This window comes from Neopelma chrysocephalum, unplaced genomic scaffold (genome assembly GCF_003984885.1).
Source record: "Neopelma chrysocephalum unplaced genomic scaffold, ASM398488v2 Primary Assembly neopelma1_97, whole genome shotgun sequence".
In the NCBI taxonomy this organism is placed as follows: Eukaryota; Metazoa; Chordata; class Aves; order Passeriformes; family Pipridae; genus Neopelma; species Neopelma chrysocephalum.
The window spans coordinates 5,092,964-5,106,371 of NW_020897760.1; positions in this window are offsets into that span (position 1 = coordinate 5,092,964).

Sequence of the window (13,408 nt, forward strand, 5' to 3'; positions counted from 1 at the left end):
ATTACATGGCTTCGGAAGATGTGAAAAGGCCATTGTTGGGGAAGAGCAGAGATGAGAACTTTTCTTCCCTTCCTTCCCCTTGAGAATTACCATTCTGGGCAGCTGGCAAGCAGCTGAGCTGTGTCCTTTCACAATTAGCCCATCAGGCATGGTAAGTTTCTGACAACCTCAACTTCTTATTCATTGCATGAGTGAGTGATTAATGAATGAATGTGGTTTTTTGCAGAGTAATTCAAAGCTGCAGTATAATCACTTTGATAGGATTAAGATCCTGTTTGACATTTTAATAAGAATAAAACAAGCATTTGCTTGTTAGTACATGATCAGGAAATACTGTGGTTGCAGATAAATCAATACATAGTATAAGCTGCTTGTTAGAAACTTTTGAAAATGTTACTTGTATTTGAAACAGTGCATACTTTGTCTGTGAACTGTCTCTGGCAGTTATATTGCAAGGTTTTCTATCTGTTTTCATGCGTTGAAGAAAGATAAGAGAAGGTAAAAAGCCATGCACAAAGCTGAGAGTCACAGAAAATCCCTTTAAAGAACCCCCATTAAAGCCTTTGGCTGCATATGTTATTGTTTTGGCAGCATTGTGTCTTTCACGTGATAAGCACCAAACCTAACATCAACAGCTATCCAGGATAATCAGGAAAAGGTACACTATTCCTTTTGAGTGGTGCAATTTGGACCGCTGTCATATAGTGAATGATTACATATTTCTCACAAACTATTGATGACAAAAATATAGCTGGGAAAGAATAGTTTAATTAAATTCATATTAACTAAAACTTTTTTATTTGGCATAAAAAATTGCATTTAAAATATTGCTTAGCATTGGTTTTGTCATTATTCACCTTCTGTCATTTTTAGATGCCTACTTCTCTTCTACCAGTGAATATTGACTGATGACAAAGCAGGGTCTGGGCTGCATGAGGAGTTCAGCTTAGGAATGCTTGCTTTAATTAAAAAATATTGCATAGATAATGATGAGGAGGTTGTGGATGCACCATCACAGACTTGCTGCTTGTTCTTAGGCACATATTCTTTTCTAGGAGCAATAATAATGTGAGCCTTTAGACTTTCCTTGTTAATTATGGATGGGGAAGTAACTTGATGGCTGACAAAAAGCACTGAAAGGCCTGTGTTCGTGTCCACTAGCAAGCCAGGTGATTTCATTGATCTAAATGCCTGAATTTTTACCAAAAAATTGCATCTCTGTGTCTTGAGGTAACTGTTAAAACAGGAAGGACCCCAGGGTTTCTGCAATGAGTGATTTTTTTACTAGATTCTCCATCCATGAATGTCCATATGCAAAAGGGCAATTGGTTTCCAATACTGCTGCACATTTTTTGCTGTTAAATATTATTTGCAAAAGCCATGGGGAAAGTATTTGCATGGATTGTCCCAGCACCCCAAATGACACTTGTGTCTGTGGGAACAGAAGTGAGAGTAAAGATGAGTAATGATTTGATCTAAATAGGGACACAGCTGTATTTCTAACAGGATTCAGGCTTTCCAACGGCCAACTTCTTTCAGTCTGCCTTAGAGGAGCTGTGAACTTATCATTCAGGCATGTGCACATAAATGCAGCAGCTGCCATTGCTGATGGCTTTGAAGCATTTTGCAGGCAACTGCCGGAGCTGGTGGCTCCATGCCAAATCATCATCTGATTCTGATCCTGAGAGATTTTTATGCAAGACTGGGGACAGAGGTCATGGATCAAATGTAATGGGCTGACATGTATTAAGAAAGATTAATGAGTCTGGGCACAAATTAATTGTGTTCTTATCAGATAATCAGCAGGTCTTGCTAACACTTACTTTCAATGTTACGAAAGAAAAATATGTTCTGGGGTCTCTTGTGGTCAGCTATAACACAACAGAGGATTTTTTTATCATTATTTAAATGAAACAAATATCAGTTTTGTCTGGTATAAAATCTTAGCAAGGTATTATTCCAGAACAGTCAAGACTGTTTTTCCATGTGCCACATTAACAACGAAAGGAGCTGCAACAATTGTCTGGATTTGCTGTAGTATCAGGAAGAAAACCAGGGTAGAGCAGAATAAGCCAAAGATTGTTGTTTCCAACTGCAGTCTGAGAAAAGCAGCATAAGGGTAGTGGTAAAGTACAGAAGATGCTGCCAAAAAAATCATGTTATAACCCACGAACTAGAAAATATTTTATATTTTCCTTAAGTTAAATGAGAGGGATTCTGTTCTGTAGGATAGTTTCCTTTTGATTAAACAGTCAGAACTAAGGATGCTTACTTCTTTCCAAAACCCAAGAGTTGGGAGTCCAAAGGCAGCACAGATGTTATGTTGCAGGGTAAGTTACAGAACACCTTCCCTAAAACCTTCTGCCTTTTGGTAGTAGATGGTTCCCTTCAGTGAGTATTTGTGTGTGTCCCTTGTGAAAAATTCAGCTCCCACTCTTTCTTGTAAATGTCATACCTTCAAATGTCTTCTATTTGTCATACCTATTTCTCCATTGCTTTTCGTCTTGTCTGGATTGAATGATTTTTATTTTTTTTTAGTGAGTTATACTAGAACATTAAGCCTGCTGACTTAAGCAGTTCCAAGTCAGCAGATAATAGAAGCAGTAGATTATTATGTATCAAAGAGCCTGCAAGTAGACAATTAATGTGTAGAATTTGAATGAGGGCATTTTCTCCTTTTTTCATTGCTTTTTGTGTGGAAAGATTCCATACCCTGGGATGAGTGAGCTCAAATTCTTGTGTCAAATTGCATACATCTGGGAGAGAATTTCATTACAGTCCGTGAGGTTACTTTGGGTTTACTGAATCAGACTTGAACTTTTTGGCAGTAATTGGTATTTTTGCAGATCTTTATGCAGGCGTTTGTGGAAAGTCTTTCATCAAATATTCCAAATTCAAGCTATTTATAAACCAAAGTTCTCACGTACCAAAGCCAGATGTTCTAAATAAATAAAAGACAGTGGCAACAAACGAAGACATACAATATATATGCATAATAGCAAGATTTCTACTTTTGAATTTCACCTCAGCTACTCATATAAGTGGGCCAAAAGACATGCCTCAGTAGAGCCCACTGAGTGCACCTGTCCACCACAAGTTTTAGGATTCATGGCTAGGCTTTGCGAACGAAGATTTGGGAAGGGCTCTACCCACATTTCTTGCAAGCGCGTTGGTGGCTAAAAAGGCCAATATGAGAAAGGCAAGTCCGGTTGCAAAAGACACAGCAGAAAGACTCCTTAGATGGTATATTCTGCAAGGCTTGATTCTTTCTGCGTTGTCTTTTCTCCTCAAGAGTGAACCTGCGTGCTTTCTCAAAAGCATCAGCAGCGTTATAAATGGTCTGTCTCCAGGCCTCCCGATTAGAGGCCAGAGTAGACCAGTTATGGTGATCAATATGCCCGAGGCTGAGTTGTTGCTTCAGGGAGTCCTTGTATCTTTTCTTCGGAGCTCCTCTCTTGCGGCAGCCGGAGGCAAGTTCACCATAAAGCAGGATCTTAGGGAGGCGGTGGTCCTTCATCCTGGAGATGTGCCCTGCCCATCGCAGTTGCGTTCTCAGGAGCATGGCCTCAATACTTGTGATTGCTGCCTGTTCAAGAACAGATGTATTGGTCACATAGTCTGACCAGTGGATGTTCAGGATTGTACGGAGGCAGCGTTGATGGAAGCGTTCTAGGAGACGCAGGTGGTGGCGGTAGATGACCCATGATTCAGAACCATATAAAAGAGTAGACAGCACAATGGCTCTGTAAACACGGATCTTGGTACTTTTCTTCAAGTGTTTATTACGCCATACTCTTTTATGGAGTTTTCCAAAAGCACTATATGCCTTTGCTAACCTATTGTCTATCTCCCCATCAATCTTACCATCCGAGGAGATGAGGCTGCCTAGGTAATTAAACTGTTGGACTGATTTGAGTTCTGACTGGCCGATGGTGATGTGGGGATGATGGAGGACTTCCAAGTTTTAGGATAATTCAGTGAGAAAAGAACAAGGCCAATTTCCAATCCTTCCTGTGGGAATACTCCCAGGATTGTCAAGAACACTTCCAAGAGAAGAATATGAACAACATTCACAATAAAAGAGAGTGGACATAGTTGTCCTTTTTTTCATATGTGAGTTTAAGTCATGTGTCAAGGAGAAAGCTGTTTTTCTCTCTCCCTTAGGTTTCTCAAAGAGTGCTTTACACGTAGAGGAAATGCAATCCTCCCTTACTGAAAGAAATCCCATGTATTTGAGCTGAAGCATCATTTGGCTGAAGTGAATGAAGTTTTTTTTTTTTTTATCTGACAGAGCAATGACATTAGAATACTCAGTGTTCAATGCCTGTAATGGTTTAGTGCTTCTGCATTTAAAAAAAAAAAAGCCATAAGCTGGAATTCTGAAATTTTTCAAGTACCATTTAGTCAAATGCTCCCTAAGTTTTACAAAGCTTCCCATTCTCTTCTTTCTCTAAGACTGAGAAGTAAATTATACCTCTGCAGTTTCTTAATCCAATGATTGGGTTTTGGAGGGACCAGTCCTGTGTCTGGGTGTTCGTGTTTAGCACCATTGTTCTGGAGTCTTAGATAAAATGTGGGATAAAATGGCAAGTCCTAGGGTGATTCCTGCCTTCTCAGAGCCTAGCATAATGAACAACACATACAATATCTGGTAGATATGAATTCGTGGGGAACATAGGAAATTGCAGAAAAATGAATGAATAAACCAGCAACAGAGTATACAAAATACTATGTGACCAGTGAAACATCTGTGACAAAGACTGTTTTCTAATTTTCCCAAGTATTCTCATTTCTCTTTTCTACCTGCAGAAATTCGCTAGCTAGAATGAGAACTCAAAGCCTGTATGGCAAATATAAATTGACACAGTGCCACTGGAGCCAGTAAAGCCTGGTTGCTTTACACTGGTTGTGGATCTGGCTCATGTTGTTTCAGTTCTCCTTGTATACAGAAGTGAACCATGGCTTAAATATAAAGGGAATTTCTTCAGTTGTAATTACTCCTTGTTTTTGAAATACATGTAGTTCAGTGCATTGAAGTATTTTACCAGCCTATCTCCCCTTCAAGAGAATGACACTGTGTGGGTTTGATATGGTCAATAAGTTAGTTTTTCTCTTTTGTAACATTGCCCACTTTGGGGTTTCATCACATTCACAGCAATGTTTTGAATTTTTATTCCTAACCACATGTAAGACCTTAGCTTCTCACTGCTGCTTGTTAGTGTACATTTTGGACAATGTTAACATCATCTCAAATATTCAGGACAAGGGATGAACTTGCTTTAAGTCCTTAGGAGAAGCTAAAAAGACTATTAACAAGCTGAGTCCATAAAAAACATCTGTTCCAGTCATGCTGCTGATTTTTTATTAGTCCTTCAAATCCATAGCAAAGATCTCTAGAGCAAGAAAAATGCTCTAGTGTGGAGTGCAATTTCCAATTTCTTAGCTAACCTGATTTTGTTGATTCATACATATGCATGATTCAGTGCTGTTACGGAATACAAACAAAAAAACCCCTTTTGGGTTGTACTTTATTTATTTTCCTTGAAATGCCCTTGAAATTTCATTTGCTCAGTGAAACCAAACAAATAATTGCATACTAAAAGGAAAATGAAGAGTAGCAAGCTAAATAATTTGTAACATCAAATATTGCTCTGCTGTGGTTAACATTCTCAGTTAGGGGAAACAGTCAGCAATAAACAGCCCAATGTATCTTAAATGCAATAACTAATATCAATGTCAAATGCATGAAGTGAAAATACCTTAGGATATGCTTTCACAGTTCTGCTATATCACTGCTAAATGGAATATGCTATATAACTATAATAGCAGTCATACTTGTCATATTTCTCCTGATCTCTAAGGAAAAATACCCATGTAGGCATTATGCAGCTTACATCTTTTTCTAGTCAAAGTCATATTTTTATGGGGTCTTTATGGTGGTTTTTAAAAGTTTACACTCTGAAAACAAACTTGTCACCATTTGTATATCATGCAGACTATATACCAACTCATATTCCTGATAATTAGGGACATGCCAGTACTCAGTTGTGTACATCACTGCTATCTAGCTTGTAGTAAATAACAAAATATTACTTCTGATCTGGGCTGTGTAATGTTTATCTGTATAAAAAAAGCAAATAAGCAAGTTCTTGAAGCAGAATTTTTAACAATGACCCCCTTACTCAGACAATACCAGTGGACTAAATATAGGAATGAATTAGATACTTTTTAAGTAAAATTGCACTCATTTTCCCCAACATCCCAGGCACAGGCTTCATATGGCAATGCGCACTTTTCACCATGTTCCATGTGTGAAATGTTGCTGAACATGAAGTTTGTAAATTAAAATTGGCATTTGTGAGTCCGTAGTCAGTGAACATCCCACTGAGAAAACAATATAATTTGTGATTCCAGAACTTGTGTGGAAACCCCTTGCTAAAGAAGACTCTCAGATCCTTTCCTGCTGGAAATGTCTTATTTTGGGAGGAGAAGACTGAGACTGTGGGTGCTGTCGCTACAGACTGTGGTGTGCCATACTCTGGTCCAGAGGAACATCCCTGGTAGAAGACAGGGTGCTGATTTCATCACAACCTGCCTTTCTCTTGCTTTCTGCTTTGATCTCAGTATTGAAATAGCAGCCCCTGCTCTTTTCTATGCCCTTTTGTACAGTGTGGTGGTGATATCTGCTCTGGTACAAGGTGAAGAATTGCCTTGATGGACGATGTGTTTTAATGGAGCTCTGCAAGGGGGGAGGTCCTGATAGGCAGCAAAAACCTAGACTGCATCATTTTCCTTCTACCTTTCCAAAAAGCTGTGGCAGCCGTGGGTCAGAATGTGACTCTCACATATTCAATTATGTAAATCATTCTCTCTATGCTTGCTACACTCGTTTCTACTTTTTTTCATGTAGAAAGTCTTCTCTAACATTCTTGAAAAACTGTTTCTGAGCAAAGAACTAGAAGTAGACACTTGTAAATTATTTTCTCTAATGGATGCAGAGAGGGCCAAGAAATTGTAGAGTAGCTGTGTACACAGGAGCAGATAGCATGTTTATTTTCCCCCTTAAGTACATTTAAAATTCTCAGCTGTTTGTGCATTGTATGATTCGGTTAATTATGAAAAAAATTGTGTTTAGAAATGCCTCCTAAACAACATAAGCAAGTTAAGAACAGAAGCAGATGTGGGAAAGATAAACAATGATCACTTGTAGCTATAGATGTCTGTAAAGCATAGGGGATTGATGCAATTAGTGGAATATTCAAAATAATGGTGGGGGATAAACTGACATTTATGTATCATTAGACATGAAGGTCAGTGAAATATACATCCAGAAGAAAATGCTGAATGTTCTGCCTGTTGAAACTGACTACAGGATGCTCTGATGAACACTTCTGTTCACTGCTTCTGTTGTGGGTATGGTTTGGAAGGTAGCTGGGAAAGGAGGTCACCAATTCAGAAGTTATTTAAGCTATGAAATGTTTGAGAGATAATTGAGACCTTTAAGGACCTCTTTTTGTCTTCCTGGAAAGGCAAGGTTGGGAAAGGACATAACAAACCATTCTAGTCAACTTTGCAATGGAGCATTTATGAATTTCTGCGTCCCCACACCCCACCAACCCAGCTCTCCAGTCCCTGTAAGCCCCCTGCACACCATGACTGTATAGTAGGGTGCATAAAGAGGACTCTTTTTACCAGTATACCAATGTAATGGTATACTGGTAACCTCACTTTTTCAGGTAATAAGTAATAACCTACTTATGCCTCACTAAGGAGCATGCTTCATTTTCTGCCCAGTGCTGCTGTTCTTGTAAGCCTGCTTGATGTAGTTGAAGGCCACGTTCATTACATCTGGCTAAAATGTACCGAATAGACCCAACTGTTTCTTCAGCTGGAGATCTGTGAACTGCTTCCTGGTGGTGGTATCAGCCTGCGGAGTCTTTTCACACAACGTGGAAGCATCTGGAGAAATCACATTTTCATAATGTAGTAGCAATAAGTCATCATTTGTTCCACTTATATCGGATCCACTCTGCAAATCTGATAGGAAGATTTCTCCCTGGGGATCTCATCCTACTTCCTTTACTTGTTCACTGAAGACCATGAGAACCACACAAGTGGGGTGAGCACTGTTTGACCCTTGGTAATTAAGATCACTTACCTTAATATGTTTGCTAGTTTGAACAGAAGAACCAAGCACAATGACTTAGGACATTTACAGGATTGGCTTACTTCATGCATGAAATATTGGAAGACAATATGAAACAACCTTTTAACGATGATTCTGCTCTGGAGCCCATCCCATTTCTTTATTAACAAATGACTGTTTTTCTTTTCTCTAAGGTGCTCTATGGGAAGAAGACACAGCAGTCAGGGAGAGAGAGATGAATTGGTAAACTAATATCAGCTTTAGAAAACTTCTGTACAGAGATTGAGATGCGCTGCCAACACCAACATCATTATACTTGGGTTCTACCTAAGTGAAGTAAGTTATATCCAAAAGAGTAATCAATCTTTAGTTCATAAAAAATAAATACAAAGTTCACAAAAAGCTAATATGTAGATCAATCTGAACTTTAAATTTTTGTGAAAAAAAGATTGGACTCAGAGCTTCAGAAAATAAATATTTTTGCCACGTGGCAATGGTTGTGAAGTAAATATGTCCCGCTGCTCTGATCTTACATCCTGTCACATTAATGTTTCAGAGCACTCAATATAAATATTAAAACTAATAGCTTCGCTCTTCAGCTATTACTCCATCATTCCCTGAAATCATCATAAAACATTCAAAGCCTTTTAGAACATTTACACACTTGAATCTGATGGTGGGGAAAGGAGACTAAGAGAGCACAGCTCGCAAGCTTAAATAATAGTGGAAAGCTGTTTATGGAGTATGCTTTATTTATTCATTATTTCAAGTAAAGTTTCAATTTTGATGGAGAGGAGAAAAATCAAAGTATAGCTGTCAAGGGACAAGACTGAAGTATTGCTTTTCTATACTGTGGGCTTATGTAAAAAATATGGAAAAAAAAGAGTTTTTTGAAAAAAAGCAGAGTCCATGAGAATCTCAGTCCAAGGTCAATCAATCTTAGGACTGTGGGTACGTAAACAGCTAATGGATTGTAAAGACACATACCAGTGTTATGAATTTTTAATGAGTAACTCTTCAGCACAGACCCCTATAAATCAATGATGACTTATTGGCTGGATCAATTATGCAAACTTTAAAACATTTAATGACAGGTAATGAACAAGTCTCTGGAGTCCACCAGTCAACAGTGTTTTGCAGTTGTAGTTACAACTACTTAAGTGAAAAGTCTGCAGGAAGCCTTTCCTCAGAAATCATTTAAAGCTAAACTCTAAGGTTGCAGTGAAGTGAAAAAGCATGATTGTGTTTCTCTTTGTGTATAACCTTAAATGGGTTGGCAAGTGGGCACAGCTGTTAATGTACTCATAGGCATGTATACTATTTTTTAACCAATGGTATGTTGTGATCTTGGAAAACCTGCTTTCCCAAACTTTATACTTTAGGTTTTCTGCAAGGTACGCGGATACCAATGGTGCAATTTTCAAAGGAAAAAGTTTATTTTTGTATTAGTAGACTAAGTAGTTCTTTCTTATAATACTTTATTTTGGAAGTCAAGATATATGTAAAAAAAAAAAAGAAGATTAAAAAAGGATTAGATGAGGGGAATGAGACTGTATTACCATTAACTGGCACAAAAGGACTGAAGGAAGAGTATAGGCTGAATAATACAAGAGAAGAATTATGGTGGCATTATGGTGGTTTAGTAACTTGTTAAAATTATTATCCAATGAACGATGAAGGATTATTTTTTTGTGGATTTTTGAATTTAATAGTTATTTTAATTTTTAAACATTAACCTTTCTAATGGGCAATTTAAAGATAATTCTGAAGATTACAGAAAAGTTGCAAATTAAACATACCATTTAAGAACAAGAGCAGGTGTATAAGCCCCTGATCCAAGATTTCTCTGTTAACTTAGTTGAGGCTCTACTCAGATTGACCAAGGCCTGCTGGCTGAATCATTGAATTGAGTAAGTGCTTTTTATTGCCATTTGCTTTACTTTCCTAAAGGCAACAAATACAAAGAAAAGCTTGGGAGATTAATCTTTGGCCTGAAGAATCAAAGTTTAAGTGTTTTGTGAAAGTGGTAGAACTACTGTATTTGAAAAACGTTGTCCTCAGCTGTATTCTTTATAGGGAAGCTGTTTCCAGGGAGCCTCCCAGTATCCTGTGACAATATATCTGAATTCCAGCTGTTTAAACTCACCAGTAAGGTCTTACCTGTTTCATGCTTGCTGCCAGTAGCAATCCATGAGAGCTCTTGTCCCACTGCAAGTCCAGCACCCCCCACCTTGCTCTGAAAGTTGCTCTGACAATTGCAATTCAACCTTTTTGATGTGAATAGGTGGATACTAGACCCAGCAAGAAGAGCACGTTTGTCTTTATTTTTTCGTGTCGTGCTTGAAGTTTGGGATGTGAGACATACAAGGAAAGTGCCTGCATGAGAGACTGTAAATAAACTGAAGAGTCATCCAGGGATCTGTAGTAGTTAAAAGGAACTGCTATTTTTTATCTGTTGATTTGAACACAAATGAGCATTTTTTGATGAGTATTTATTACTGTTTCACTGTGGATGAAGTACGCTACAAGAATTGAAAAGTTGTCTCATTTCACCAAATTTCCCTGAGTGCCTCTCTGTCCTCATATGAAAATACTTTTTGGAACAGTGAGATCAGTACATGATGACAAATAAAGTTTCCTTCTTTCCTGAACCCAAGAGAAAATGCACATCAGGAAAGCTTTCCTAAAATGTTCTTTCTATACTGATGTGGATGAAACTAGCTTTTTAAGCATAGAATCTAATTAGGTGGTGGCAGGAAATATTAATAAACTCCAGAGTGTTTTGCTGAAATGAGGAGTGGCCTAAATGTTGGTTATCACTTCCTTTTATAAGTGGGAAATAGAGAGATAGCTCCTGGTGGTTTTGGAGCTTGGTAGGACTACTGGGAAATATGTTTGCTGGGGTTAACCTTTTGTTCTATTATCTGACATGTTGCAGAACAGGGCATTTAAACAAGAAATCATGAAATTTGTGCTGTTATTTCTTTACACTTTTAGCTTTTTATTGAGACTGCTGTCATTATTCTAAGTGCCATAAGTTATATCAATATCTCCAGCAGCTTAATCATATCCTGTGTGGAAGTTTTCCATTTTTATCTGTCAAAACTATCATTCTCCATTTTCTATGTTTAGGGTCTCTCATTTGCTGTAAGCATTATTTGTACCTGCACAGTAAATATGATGCCAGCTCACACTAGGAGGAAAAGATTTAAATGTTACTACAAATGAAACTGCTTACTGCAGAGGAATGATACACCTTTTAAATGTTGATACCTTGGCTGGATGGCTCTTTTATGAGCATGCTCAAGAGAGAGAAGTAAAAGTTAGGTTGACAAGTGTGATGCTTGCTGCTGAAAGGAGCATCCTTTCATCCCTACCTCCTTCCTACTTTGTCCAAGAGAAGGAAGTTACCCTTATGATGCTTTTTTTTTACTTAATTGGTTTCTGTGTGGACACAGCTGGACTATATGTTTCTGAAATGATCTGAAAGTCAACAGTGATTTCTTTCTTTTTTTTACTTGTCAAATTAGAACCACCAGTTTTGAGGAAGAGCTGCAGTAGGTGATAGGAGAAGAAAGAAAAAGCCAACTTGATGTGTTGATCCTTCTGGTTGCTTTCATTTGACTTTGCCTGATAGAACTTCTGAGTTTTTATCAGGTCTTTTTATATTGTTTTCTTCCTGATTGACACTCTCAGGTTATTCTAAAACCTTGGATCAAGTAAAGTAGCTAAGATGTAGTAAGCGGATTCTTTCATGTTGGAAATTCATTGTCAGATTTGCTACATAAAACAACTCCTCATTTCACAGAAGAAGTAACACCATCTCTTTCAACATCTTGTTTTAGGCTTCTCAGTGTATTTCCTAAAAGACTGATGAACAAGATAATTTGACTGACACAAACCCAGTTTTTCCTGACATCCCACGCACATAAAAAAATCTGACAGCTGCCTTCCAAACGTCTTTATGTCTCTGAAGTTCCAGTAAATGCTTCTTCTGGGCCCATCTATTCTGTGTGTTGCACCAGTGGATGCCAAAACGCACAGAGCTGGCATGCCCCGTCTGAAAGTGAGTTTTATCTTGCACGTGTGGCCATGAGTGAGCTATGGAAAGTGAGCTGCACAGAAAAGTCTGTGAGTGTAAGTCAGTAAGTGTTATATGTGTCTGCTAATTGTTTTCCATTGGACTATGTGGTAAAATAACCAAAATACCTTAGTTTTGTGTTTCTGTAGCAATTCTGAGATTCTCTGTCACCACTGTGGGCTAAAAAGCCAAATACTGATTATGTCAGACGCAATTTCACAGAAAAGTTGGTATCATTATGAGGACAAAAGTAGCTCCTGTGTCAGAACACAAGTCACAATTACCTGTGAGTTTCTTAGGCAGTACCAAGCTCGTGTGTATGTGTGTATTTTGGTTATTCACTCGTTCTTTTTTGTCTTGCCAAAGTAGTCTATTTAATCATGGAAAGTTTTCTAAAACTTAGGGTAAACAGGGACAGATAAAGTTACATAACATTGGACTTACAGTCTAAATATAAACCAATTTCCAATCCAATTGCTGGTTTGATAAACTGGAGTTTAGTTTTTAAATTAAAAAATTGTCAATGATTCTTACTTGCTTTTTGGTTTTTTGGTTTGTTCTTTTTTTGGCTGTAGGGTTTTTGTTGTTGTTTTTTTTTTTTTTGTGATATCCACACCTTGTGATTTCAGCAGAGAAGGGAGAGAAAAAGTAGGAAAAAAAAAGAAAAAGTGTATGTGCCCTCTCTGGCAATATTTTTTCCCCAGTTCAATCAAAGAATTGGAAATCTTATGACAGAAATATGGAAAGCAAATGTTCTTGAGTGATTTGCAGCTTGATATTCAAAGCAATGAGCTATGGATAAGACTATTTTGCTCGCTGTCACGTGTTTAGCTGAACTGAAGTGGAATGCCATGCAAATATAAAGATGTTGATTTGCATATGCACATACTTTTTTCTGTTTTTAAGAAAACTTTTCTCCGGGAGTTCATTTCTGGCGTTATTGACTTCCTGGTAAGTCATATTCTTTCCTTGCACTAAGCTAGGAAGCAATCAAGTCTCCAGTGCTCAATTTGGCAGTGTGTTTATTTTGCCTTTTTGAAAGCACATCTTTGTATTTTTTATCTACTTCAAAAATAAATTCGTTGAAGAAAGGGTCAGAAGATGATGACTATACTTCACAAAAGAAACAGTCATGTTGAGTTGCAAGCATTTATTGAGGTCAGTGCTGATGTGAAATTGAT